General features: G+C 38.9%; 1 protein-coding gene across 1 annotated transcript in view; it reads left to right on the plus strand.

The window, feature by feature from the left end:
• The window catches only part of LOC132978929 (activated CDC42 kinase 1-like), a 60,907-nt gene that overhangs the window by 1,626 nt on the left and 46,045 nt on the right, over nt 1-13,236 (plus strand). Inside the window, exon 2 of the mRNA XM_061044304.1 lies at nt 9,071-9,320. The gene's annotated coding sequence lies outside the window, so the exon portion shown is untranslated. The remainder of the gene's footprint in view (nt 1-9,070; nt 9,321-13,236) is intronic.

Here is a 13,236-nt window from a genome sequence, read left to right on the forward strand (position 1 = left end):
AAGTGAACGATTTCAACTGTTTCATAAGTTTGTTTGATTGTAAATTGAATGTGTTGCTTATAGGCTCAGGGTTGCATGCACATACTGTATATTTCAAGTTTTTGTTACATAAATCATCTGTAGGGTCATGACCCTTAGCCAATTTCACAAATGAAGTGAGCTCAGTTCTGAAGGATGTGCCCACCCTTTAGTGCAGAGTAACACCCACAACATTTTACAATGTCCATGATTTGGATAATAAACCATATATTCCCACAGCAGTCATGTTTCTCAGGCTGGGAGGCTTAAATATTTTGATTTCATTACATTGTTATATTTCAGATTGTCAGTCATACAAATGTTCAATCTAAAATCTGTTTTCATTTGATTGCTTCCAGATTAAAACGCAAAGACACAGACAATAGATACTGAAAATCCAGAGGGAAAAAGGTTGCGGTTGCTGTCCAGTCAGAATAAACGTATGTCTAAACCATTTATCATACATCGGTTCTACCTACTCTGAAAAAATCTCTAGAAATGTCCATCCCAGTGGCATTTTAGGATGCCTAATATGTCCTTCTCCTTGCTCTACCAACACAAAAAAGGGGAATTGGACCAGACTGTAAAATCTCTGATATCGTTCCTCTGGTCTAATAAAGCTGGCAAGATTATAAGTCATGAAAAAAAGTACAACAAGCCATTTACCTCGGTTTGTTCTACTGTTGTTAGAGATGTATTTAATGTAGTTAATTGGGTTTTTACTGTCTGTTTTATGCTTTTATGCTGCCTGAATGCTGATGACAGATTTTACTGTTGTAAACAATAAAGATGACTTATCTTATCCTAAAATAGCTGTAACTATTTCACCACATTTCCCTGCACTAAAATAAAGAATACAGTATATGTCACACTTTAAACCACCATGTCCTATGAGAACAATTTGAAAATGTTTTTCTCACAGTTGTCAGGGAATCAGACCAATGATCGGTTGCAATGAAGACTCCACAGTCCAACAAAAGATACTGTTATCCTCTAGAATGGAAAGTCACATTGAACAGAGGATTTTGCGAATTGTGTCACTCCTACAGTAATTCAAAACAAATATAGGATTAAAATGAAATCATCAGAACAAAAGTCTGACAATTAGCTCAGCAGGATACTTATCACACAGAAACTTGAATATTTGGGGATCAGTAAAGTGAAGGATGAGCGGGCATCTGTTGATCCATGTGCTTTAACCTGTAGTTGTACGTTATAAGAATGCAACCATTGTGAATCTGCATAGTTGACATTTTCACATAAAATAAATCACATCACCCAGGATGACTAAATCACCTGCTAGGAAAATAAGTGTTAGACTTTAGAAAGATTAGAAATATATGCTGCTTAGGCTTTTCTTGTTCCGACTTGTTCATTATCTCTGACATTAACTCACAAACACCTGACACACCTGGTGTCAGATACACGGCCTGAAGGTAGCAAAATAAGGCTTTCTTCCTCCTTCTCACAAACACACACACACTCACTGACTCACTCACTCACTCACTCACTCACTCACTCACTCACTCACTGGTCACTGTCAGTTTTTATTTCTTCATGATACTTTCAATGAAAAAACCCAACCTCCTCACCCACACACTCACCTGTCTTATTATCACAAACACACACACACACACACTACAAACCTGCAGTAATAGCCATCATTATCTGTAGATGTATGAGTAATGCTCACAGTTTTATGCCTAGCATTATGTAAGCCATTTACTCATAACTGATTTTTTATTGGTGCAATTAACTTTAATTGTTGCCAATCTTTAACTCAAGAAGCAGATTGACCCACTGTCTTCTGACAGGTCAGAGTTCAGGTCGCTATCGTTCAGCCGACTGTTCGGATGTTTCTGAACACCACATGTGTGTTTGAGATAAGTATTAAGGATGCACAATTAATCACAATATCATCGTTATCGTGACGTAAGCCTTCTGATGAACCCTTGGCAAAAGTCTGAATTTATTGCGATACATATATAAAAACAAACATTTGTAACTTTATCAAGCAATGCTCTGTCATTCAGCATGTGTACTGCCTTGGGGATGGATACCTGCTCATAATGGCCAACATCATTTTGATGCAGTCAAGTGAAGAGTAGTGGGACATCTCCCTTTGTTAATGCTACTGTCCTGTTCTCAGGGAAATATCCCGTGATGTCTCCCATTTTCCATCACAGCCACAATAAGTATGTCAACTTTGTATGCATAAATGATGACAAAATGGATGTGATGTGTTTGTCCCATTCCACAAACAGGTGCTACATCAGCTGGTTAAGCTTTCTGCTGGAATTGATGTCAACAATTTGGGTTGTCTTTTGAAGTTACATTTTTTGGGCCATTTTATCCTTTATTGGATAGGACAGCTGAAGAGAGACAGGATATATGTTGTGAGGAGACAGTGGGGGGATGACATGCAGCAAAGGGCCGAGATATGATTCGACACCCAACATCTGCAGACTTTAGCCTCTGTACATGCGGTGAATGACATAAATGCCCATATTTATGTTGTCTTGCTGTAGTTTGTGCCTTCTTTCTATCCCATAGCATCAGAGGGAATTAGCTTCATTGACTCCAAATTTTCCAGTATTTTCAGTCGTATTATCCAGTGTGAGTATTGTACACTGTTGGTTGTATGTTTATAGTAGGAGTGCTAACATCAATACACCGCCTGACAGTGATAAAGTGCTGAACAATAACTCTGTCCAAGCACACGTTTCTTTAGAACCAAAACCACCCATAATGTGGGTGAGCTACCGTCTCCCACCTTCCTGTGTGGTGACGTTTAGGTGGTCAGAAAAGCTTTGTATTGTGCAGACCACTTTTTTTTTTTAATATTGACCTCCAAAATGTTCTTTCTCTCTCCATACTGCCCTACAAAGGCAAAAGGCAGTAACTTCAATTTTTTCGAAAATTAGTTTTTGTCATTTTTGGAACATTACAGATGTGCTTTATCATGTGGACAAATATCTTGAGTCAATTGTGTTGTTGTTTTTTTAGAAAATAGTAGGTTGTATTTGCCTTAACTTCCAATAGCCCTCGAGAAACCAAGACAGAGTCCAGTAACTTCACTCATCAGGGTCTTTGCCTTTGTTTTGCTGCGGATCAAAGTGAAGTTACTGTTTTACTGCAGTGGAGTTAAGGTGTTATGCCTTTGTTTTAATATCTGTCATCAAGCACTTAATTGTGCCATGATCACTAGATTTCATGTATATGTTATCATTATTATCATATACTGATTTAATATAGTGATCAGCAACCAAGGGAGCTAACAAATGGAAGTTAATGCCTTTTGCCTTGGCATGACCCTTTATTATTGTACAGGCAATGCAAAGGCAGAGTACCTTAACTTCCAAATAAGGGTCAAAGGTCATGTTTAAGCTCAAGATTTGTATGAACATTAATAACCTGATTAAAAAGACAAAGAATTGCCACATTTCCAATATTCTGCCTGCAACTCATTTGGCTGGACAACAAAAAGACTTTAAAGTCATTTATCTCAGTTCTACACTCTGGTGAGTTAAGGTATTTTGCCTTTGTAGGGCAGTATACCCTTCAAGTCAGTTCATCAATTGTTTATTTTCCTCTCAGTCATATTGTTTCATATTGCAATCTAATCTATTTCCATTTTTACACTAAAGTCAAACTCCTTCTGTGCTTTCATTACTTGCAGGATGTTCCATTATTCACTTAACTAGTGGGATGAGGCTGACAGTCATAAGACATAAATGCAGTTAAACACATTTACTGACACAGAGGCAGTCATGCTCTCCTCACTAAAGATGCACGGACAACCAGGCCAGGATTCTGTGACTGATACAGATTTTATGGATTTGATAGGATATTGATTTTTCACTAGTAAGCTAGTACATTTACAGTCAAGACACCGGCTTCTGTTTTGGATAATATTATTCTTTTGAAATGAATAAAGCCAGTTTATAAATGCTAGTTGGATTCTGTTTAACAAAACCAATGTTTTTCAGTGGATATGGAAGAAAAGCTTATTTGAAGTGGCATTTACATCTTCTAAATATTTATCTGTTGTCACAGATTTCTAGACTTCATATGGAAGTGAGTTTAATTCTTGCAGACCAGATTTGTTGTGGGAAATGTTTTGGAAGAGGACCAGATTTAGCCTTCTGGACAAAGCCAAAACTAAGTTTACTTTATTGTTTGTTTTTTAAAAGTTTAAGTCCAAAGTTTAAGATAAAAAGTAGAACTAGAAGAATAATTCTTTCAAAGCAACCAGCCCTGTGCTCTGCCATGGATGCTCAAGTCATGTGCCAATGTGCGTCTTCCTCATGACAGCCAATGGAGTGATGATCAGAATGATTTAATATGGTCTTTAAAACAAACACAAAGATGTTGGTAGGAAAACTATTATTGCTGCTCTGAGAGCGATTATTAAATGGAATTGAAGATGTGAGATTGATTGAAAGGAAACTGTCTGTCATTACTGGCCTGTTTCCCAGTTAGCACTCAGCAATAAATCTGGGGAGTGCCAATTTCCAAATGGGTTTCATTTCTGTGGGAGTGTTGCACCACTTTCCTGCATGGCTAAAATGCTTGCAAACATTTGATGACTCAGAGCAATCAGAGCTGTTTATTATACTTAAACAGATTTATGCTCCTTGTCCAAGTCATAAAGTATGATAGCCAGGGATCAGATATTTGCATCCCGGGTTCCCATCAATTTGACTGTTTTGAATCTTAATGAGCAGAATAATCAAATATATAATATGATGACCTGAAGCTGTGTGAGGAAGTTTGGGACCAAAACATTGTTATCACACGAGGACGTCATACCACATTTAGCTACTTGTTTTCCATACTGCTTGTTTGGCTTTACCAAACCATTAAACCATTAACACATCACAAAGTCACATTGTTTTCCTGCTGACATGATACAGTCATACTACATAATGTGTTTCCATCTTATAATGTCTCTATTTTTAGTACATTTCACGATCCTAGGGCAGAAACTTGAGTTATCACTCTGCCTCTATAAACATCCAATCCCCATGAATCTGCTGTTTCCCTATTTGAGTCCTGTTAGTTTAAATATCAAAAGCTGTTATTGACACCAACAGGGTTTGGCTGTTTAAAGGAGAATGGAGACAAGACATTTAACATCTTTGATACAATGTGTTACATATACAAGTTAAACCATCGTTGTTTTATTGATGGATAGTATAAAAAAATACAGGGCTAGAAAGAGAAAGAGAGCACGTTCTTAGTTAAGACCAGCTGTTTGCCTTCAGTTTATGAGAATTAAAAAAAAAAAACAAGAAATGAGCCAGTATTGGTTACCTTGGACTTGTGCTTTTGTTGCTGTGGTATTGATATAGTTGGAATGTTATTCAAATGCTATCGAAGTTTGAAAACTGCTATTGGATTAAAGATAAAGAATCTAGTTTTGGTCTGTTCATTAAGGTTCTTCACAGCAAGAAAAATGTGTTGAATAACCGTGTTTTTCATCAAGGTTAAACTTTGAGTGATATACAAAGAAAAATCTCGACAGCATATTGGACACCTTTGTGTTAAAGCGTATCGATGGTGTTACATTTGAGATTCATTCTCCTTGTCTGGTCACTATGATACACCAACCAGAGATGAGGTGACTGCATGTGTGTGAGGGTACAATAGAAGAAGTCCTGGATTTCATTCTGTCTCCTTACTGTATGAATATTGTGTTTCACTCCCCCAACCTCTAAATAGTGTCTCGACTTCCTAAATGCAGCTTTCCATTGTCCTCGGGAGGAAAAATATCTGCCCTGGCCTTAATTACCCCGTCTCTTATGTACCACCGTGGCAGCCTGATCATGGGAATATGATCCTTCAGCAGCCATAGAAAAATCTACAAAACAAGATGATGATGCTATTACTCAATTTATTTTAAGTTAACCCTGACACGTTGTTGGAATACAAGTTGTTTTTTGTATAAATGTTCAGGAAACTAGTTTCAGATACTTTACAGGCTAAGAGAAAGACCAGTCTGTGTTCAAGTGGTCCTTTTAAAGATGATGCAATTCAAAACACATTTCTTTTGGTCAGTTGTGTGATGTTGACTTCATCAGTGGGGGGGGGGAGTCGAGTGAATGAAAGACTTTTCTGTTGACAGTGGATTGCATGAATCAGCAGTGACTGTGCAATGGAAACTACAGGAGAGGCAGGCTTTCTATGCAGCCCGACAGATCCTGTTTAATTATTAGCTTGTTTCAAAGAGAAAGTTCTAGCAGAAAGGATGAAGAGCTTTATGTACAAATATTGAGTCTCACTCAGCCAGTGGAGATTTATTGTTTTTTTCTGCTTAAAGAGAAAAGTCCATACTGGCACAGCCTCTGTATCATCCAGTTATCACCACAGTGCATTCAGTGTTCACCTCTGTTCAGCAGAACAGGAGCAATGGGGCACTCAACTGTACTTATGTGCACATCAACATGCTGTCTCCAAATCTGTTTTGTCATGTTTAAGTCCAAGATGACAGTCAAAGGTAGACCTTTTCCAGAAGTGGGACCCTCTCCATATTCAATGAAATTACATTTCTGTTTTATCCTGGCTCCTGTGGTTGGCTCTGATCTAGGAGATCTCTGTAGACAGGAGCTTAGTTGGGATGACTCAGCTTCTTTTGCTCATGACATGATATTTCATGTTTGGATATGTAACATCCACTCAGCTACACAATTTAGCAGATGCAGTGGAGACAGCATTGAAACCCATTCATTGTCTATGTGTTGTGTGGCGCACATTGTTCAGAGGCCCCACTTGACTAAATAACTTTGGTATAATATATAATGGAGTCAGTTTATTTCATACCAATACACGGATCTGATCATATTTCAGCTCAGCCTTAAAATATCAACAAGATATGTATAATCTTACTCCATTTTCTTCATCATGTACACATTGATACTATTCCAGTGATTGTTATTTACATTCCTGAACTCCTGATCTGTGGATCACATGCAGTCCGACCCGTGGCTTGTTTTGGGCATGTTGCTTATCACAAACATTTTTAGAGTGGTCATTATATCTATATAGTGTGTACACCTTTTGAGGAACAGGACATTTTACATTTTGGACATCAACCTCAAGTTATTTTTCTTTAAAAAAAAGGCTGGAGGGCTTGCCCAATGTGTAAGCCAGATGATTGACTCTTAACCACATCTCCCTGTATTGCACACTGCTGTGCGGGGCACTCAGTATGAAGTGGCCTCTGTGCTTCGTGCACTGTGTTTGGGCAGTTTATTTCTGGCCTTTCTTACACTCTCTAGAGACTGGGTGGTGTTGTCTGTCTTTCTGTGCCTTGGTGGGGGCTGTAGCTATAAAGTACCTTCTCCCAGCCCTGCCCACTGTCAGAGTTGTGTAACAAAACTGTAAAAACTGCTGGGGTCGTGTGATGTCGCCCTCTGGCATGTTTCAGATTGTTGTCAATAGAAAAAGTGCAGCTTACTGTTTTAGCCTGAGCTATAAATGCATGAATAGTGCACGTGTCAATAAATTAATGACATCCCATATTCAAACAGTCACTTAAAAGTGACCACTCCGTTGAGAGTGTGTGTTTGTTAATAGTTCAGGTCTACGAGCTTCTAGGGACCGATGTCCTGCCTGCTGGTGTTACACCATGCACAGCTACATACGTAGTCTTTTTTTCCTCTTTCTTACAGACAAAGGAGACATTTGTGGAGAGTAAGCAGGGAGGAAGAATAGCTCGGTGTTCCTCCTTGTTGTGAGCTTCTCCTCTGACACTGTAGGCTCCAGTCAGCTACTTTACTAGGTGGTGGGTGGACTGTGTCCTCTTCTGTCCGTGTGAATTGCATTGATTCATTCATACTGCCCTCTCCTGCGCAGGGCCCCTCAGGCATTCCTACCACAGCCCCCAGACCTGGTTTGGAACAATGTCAAGTAAATTCACATCCAGCATTGCAAACTGCTTCCGGTTGTAGCCTACATATACAGTGGGTTATTGATTCAGCAGCTAGGCTATGCTTTGAAGAGTCAAATGAGTTCTATTTTCTTTAATTTTGGGTTTTAATGGTTTTTAACAAATGCTTATGAACTATTTTCAGGTGTTGTTGACACTCTGTTTTGGTCGCATGTGTAAAATGAGAGTGGGAGGATAATTGCTGCTGAAAGTCTGCTTTCATTTTCTGTAAAATAAAAGGACAATCTAGTGGATGTTAAATTACAATAAAGTGTTGCCTGACACTGTATAATCGTATTTGTATTATTCTGAAACAAACTGAATTTCATTTGTTGTTGAACAGTAATGTACTGGTACATGAATCTCTATAATATTAATAATAAATTAATAATAAAGTTTATTAATTTAAAGCACTCGTCAAAATCCATGTTACAAAGTCCAGTAGCTAGTCTGACATCCTCCTGCAGGTCATTCAACAGCCAAGGAGCCCAAACAGCAAACTTTCGGTCTCCTTTGGTTTTTAGTTTGAGGTGGGAACAGTGACGAGCTCCCTGCCTGAGGATCTCAGGCTGCACACTGCCTGGCAAGAGGACAGCAGTTCAGATATATATTCTGGGGCCAGACTATGAAGTATTTTAAAAGTAAGAAGTAAAACCTTAAAATCAATCCTAAAACAATACTGAGTGTTAGAAAAAGGGTTAAATAGCTTAATTGGCCACCTTATTCTTATAAGTGTATGTTTATCAGAAGAGTTCAAACTCTGACTGCAGTCCTGTTTCCATAAATCAAAGTGTGCTTATAATCAGTCCTTAGTGTTTTAATTCTGAATGTCTGCAATATATCCTCCAGTACACTGTTCTCCTTTTCTGTTGAAACCCTGTCAACCCCTCCAGGATCTTGGCTCCCTGACTCATCCTCTCATCGCAATATTAGATCTCTCTGTGGGTGAACAAAGACCCATGGGTGCTCCGTTTCAGTGACTCAGAGAAAGTGAAACAAAGTGTGTGTTAAGGTGGTTACCTGACTGACATTCTGTATGAATGAAAATAAAAATATTAAGACCATATTACGACATAGTGACATTCCTCCCCCCCCCTTTTTTTTTTTACATTTATTTTGAAGGCAAGTCCTGTTACACACTCCTGGCATTGTGTTGACAAATGGATGAGGATGAAATCATGTGAAGGTGTGCCAGCCTTGCAGTGCCATGGACTTGTAGCCGGACAACATCTCACCTCAATGGACTGGGGGCCTCGTCTGCACATGGTTGACTTCCTGTCATCAACCTGAGAGGACTATCTACGGTGTCAGAGCAGACGCTGGACCCAGACCAGGAAAGGAAAACAGGCTCCTGTGGAGTGAAATATTGCAGGTAAGATAAATTATTATCTGCCCTGCTCTCTGTTTGCTTTTCTGTCTCGGTGTGCAAACTATGCAGACATGAGATCATGCCAAACAGTGAGTGTGCTCTTCTCGGAGTGGGGAGGTTTCCACACCAGCTCACTTCATGTCTGAATGGGAACTATTCACCTCTGAAATGCAGCGCAGCCAATCCAGAGGGTGATGTCATCTTGGTTTATGCTGTTGGTTTTTTTCTCATGTGTGTTTGTGTGAGGTTAAGAGAGCTTTGCTGTATCAGGATAAAGAAACCTTGAACAAATCAACACAACTTGCAAGTTTCTTATTACATCTTAACAGATAAACATTGAAAAACAGAAGATGGATGTGGTTGGAAGTTTCCTGTTTGATCTGGCTTGTGTTTGTGTATCCAAAAGAGGTTTGTCACATCCCACATTTATTTATTTTCTACCTCGGGAAACAGTCACTGAATTGCAATTCTGTGATCATGAGGTAGAGTAGGAGGAAGTGAGAGTCACACTTGTTGCATTAAGAGACACCCCTCTATTCTTGAGGCACAAACAGGCCTAAACACAGGATACTTGCCAGCCAGACAATCCTAAACAGGTGTCTGAAAGCCTCAGTGCGAAGAGAAATAATATTCTAGTTTAGTGTTTAAGAGCTTTGAAGGAGGGGAAGTCATTGGCACTGACTCTGTGTGTATCGTATCTTTGCCCATGAATGTAGGCAATGAGCCAACATGCCTTTGTGTGAGTGGATGGGCTGTTTGTTTTGTGAAACAACTCGATAAGCAAATGCTGTGAACAGTCTGGCTGTTTCGGTGTGTGCGGCAGATCATCAGAGTTTTTGTCTGTACACTAGTCTCTTTAAAACTGGTGCAGTGAAGCAAGACTTCCGTTCTTTGCCAGACAGGATGTCTGATGGAAGTATGCACTGACGTGTAAACAATCGCACTTGTTATAAATGTGAAGTTCTGTACTTCTCTATGATTTTAAAGGTCATATATTATTAGGGGTGTAACAGTACCCAAAAATTTCTGTTCGGTACGGTTCTCAGTTTTGAAGCTTCGGTTTGGTACAGTAAAGGGACCTGATGCAACACTTTTTTTTCTTTATTAGGAACATTTAGAATTTCCCTTTTACACATTATTTTTACACACACAGAATTAACAAAAAATCATTTATTTTAACAAAAAGCCAAAGGCAAACAAAACTCACTCATTCAAAAATGTGCAACAAAAACACCAAAGGGGAAAAACAAGGAGCCACGAGGAAAAACTGGAAATACTGACATAGACAAACAAACAAACTACACTCTACCTACGACATACAACCTACGCACTGACAAATGACAATGAACAGACCCAGAGGGGAAGAAACACAGAGACTAAATAGACATAATAATAATAAGGGTAATCAGACACAGGTGAGACTAACAAGACACAGGTGAAGACAATCAGGGCAAACAACATGGAGGGAAAACACAGAGGCAGGAATACAAGACAAGAAACACTGAGGACAACTATAAAACTAAATCATGAAACACTGAAGACACACAGAACTCAAGAATGAACAAAACACACTAGAACATAAAGAAACACTAAACACTGAAATACAAAACTAAATAAGACCAAATCATGACATTCAGACTTGTACACCTGCTCAGGTTACTTTTTAATAACATTTTAAATTAAACATTGTAAAAAAAAAAACATAAAATAAACTTATGCTGCATCCTTCAACCAAAAGAGTCTCCAATAAATAAAAGATATGAATGAAATAAAGTATTTTAGAATGAAATTAATTAATATAGCCTATATGTAAAAATATTTCTTTTTAATTACAGTGACACCTTTTAGTTTATTCAGCCAAAGGTTTTTTGAATGCACTTTGAGCACATAATAAACCGCAGTGTTTCCCCTACCATTATATTATACAACGGCCCCCCCGCCCCCCCGAAGGTCAAGTAAAAAAAAATATATATATTATTATTTTTTTTTTTTAAGATTTATTTTTGGGGTTTTTGTGTCTTTACTGTAGGGATAGGATAGTGTATATAGTGGGAAATGAGGGAAATAAGTCATTTAAGGATACCTTTCCGATAGAAAAGGACTGCTGTCATTAAAAGTAACACATGAACACCAAGATTCCTTCAAGTGTTTGTGTCGTCGTGTCGCTGTGTCGGCATGTCGGCTTGTCCCCACCCCCCCAATGCTGTAAACCTAATCACATCTGGGACAGTATAGTTTCATCGCAGAACTATTAATATTTCCCTCTGTCAATATAAGAACTTCAGTGGCATTTGTTATGGCTTTGGCCCGTTCAGAATTACTAGCAAAAGGCTGTCTGTTTTTCCTAGTTGCAGTGATGTTTACGTTCGCGTGGTGCCTTTTCAAGTGCTTTAATAAGTTGGACGTGTTGCCTGCGACGTACCTGATGTCCGCTGAACAACGACGGCCCACTACTCTCGTCTTGTCAACGTCTCTTTGTCCATTATTGTGGGAATGGGGATGGAGGGTGTTCATTCTATTATGCTGCAGGTTATGCTCCCACACCATGTCCATGTAGGAACACAGATTAAAGTACTTTTGTTCTGCGCATACTCGGATCGGTCCTCGTGCGAAAGCCCTGTACCGAAACGGTCCGGTCCGAGTACGTGTACCTTTACACCCCTATATATTATGCAAAATACACTTTACCATGGTTTTCTAAAACTTATATGTGTTCCTATCGTGACAACAAACCCCCTATTATGAGAAAAGTCCATCCTCTCCATCTTTTGTCTGCTCCACTTTTCAGAAAAATGTGTGCTCAAACAGGCCGTTCAGAGATTTTCCCTTTGTGACATCACAAAGGGCAGTAACCCCTCCCCCAGGTGGATGACACTCCCACAGCTAGGTGTAAGTTCTGCCCTCTGTGTCTGCCTTCTCACCGTAAACAATTGGGCAAACGGGCATGTTGTGAGAAAGCCCACGCCAATCAAGCTCTAGAGAGGGGCGTGGTCAGACACAGCCCACATTTAAAGCTACAGACACAGAAACAGCCTGTTCTGAGCAGGCCTGAAATAGAGGGGTTTATAGGCAAGAAACTTCAAAGACGTGATTTTGGGAGCTCTGACACTTATTGAAACTTGTTGAAAGGGGGTGTAATATGTGACCTTTAAGGTAAATGTACTTTACATGTGTACTCAATTTTATATAATTTATACAATACTAAATTCCAGAAATAATTTCTCTAATATTTTATTTAGCAGTTACTATTAATTATTCCTGTCAGGACAATTAAGAAATATGAAGTTCTAGCTTGACAGAATGAAAGTGAAGGTAACACAATGTTTTATAATGTGGTGCTCTTTGTGTTGACTTTTCATTATTTGATCAAGATAATCAGCCCTTTAAGGTTTACTTATCTGCCAGGATTTATCCACCCACCATTTACAGTAGTTCTTCGAAATCAAGTCAACTGCTATGACTAGTTAAGAGGATTGATGTTTCACCAGCTGTTCTGGAGAAGCAGAGTGGGGTTTTCTGGCACAACTTTGTTGGCTAATATAGACGTGGATGTATATGATTGGTTATATATATATATATATATATATATATATATATGTTGTTTTTTTTTTGTTTTTTTTCTTCACCTTTTTTGAATTTTTCTGCACTTGTCAAGCATACCAAGTATTGAAGGAGGATTGGAAAGAGTAGCCTATTTCTTCCTTTAGAGCCTGTGATGCTCCTAGAATGAACAATCCACAGAAAACTACATGAAATAACTTGTTTAGCAGAATGGAGATAGAAAAAATGCTCCTCAGTGGAAAGGTGGACAGAGTCAGAAAGTACGAGGATGGAGGGAAAGAGACTAAAAAGGAAGTTGGGGAGCGGAAGCAAAGCTCCCAGAATAGCAGCAGCGAGTGTGCTTTTTGTGGAGAGTGTC

Source organism: Labrus mixtus, chromosome 8 (assembly GCF_963584025.1).
Source record: "Labrus mixtus chromosome 8, fLabMix1.1, whole genome shotgun sequence".
Taxonomy (NCBI): domain Eukaryota; kingdom Metazoa; phylum Chordata; class Actinopteri; order Labriformes; family Labridae; genus Labrus; species Labrus mixtus.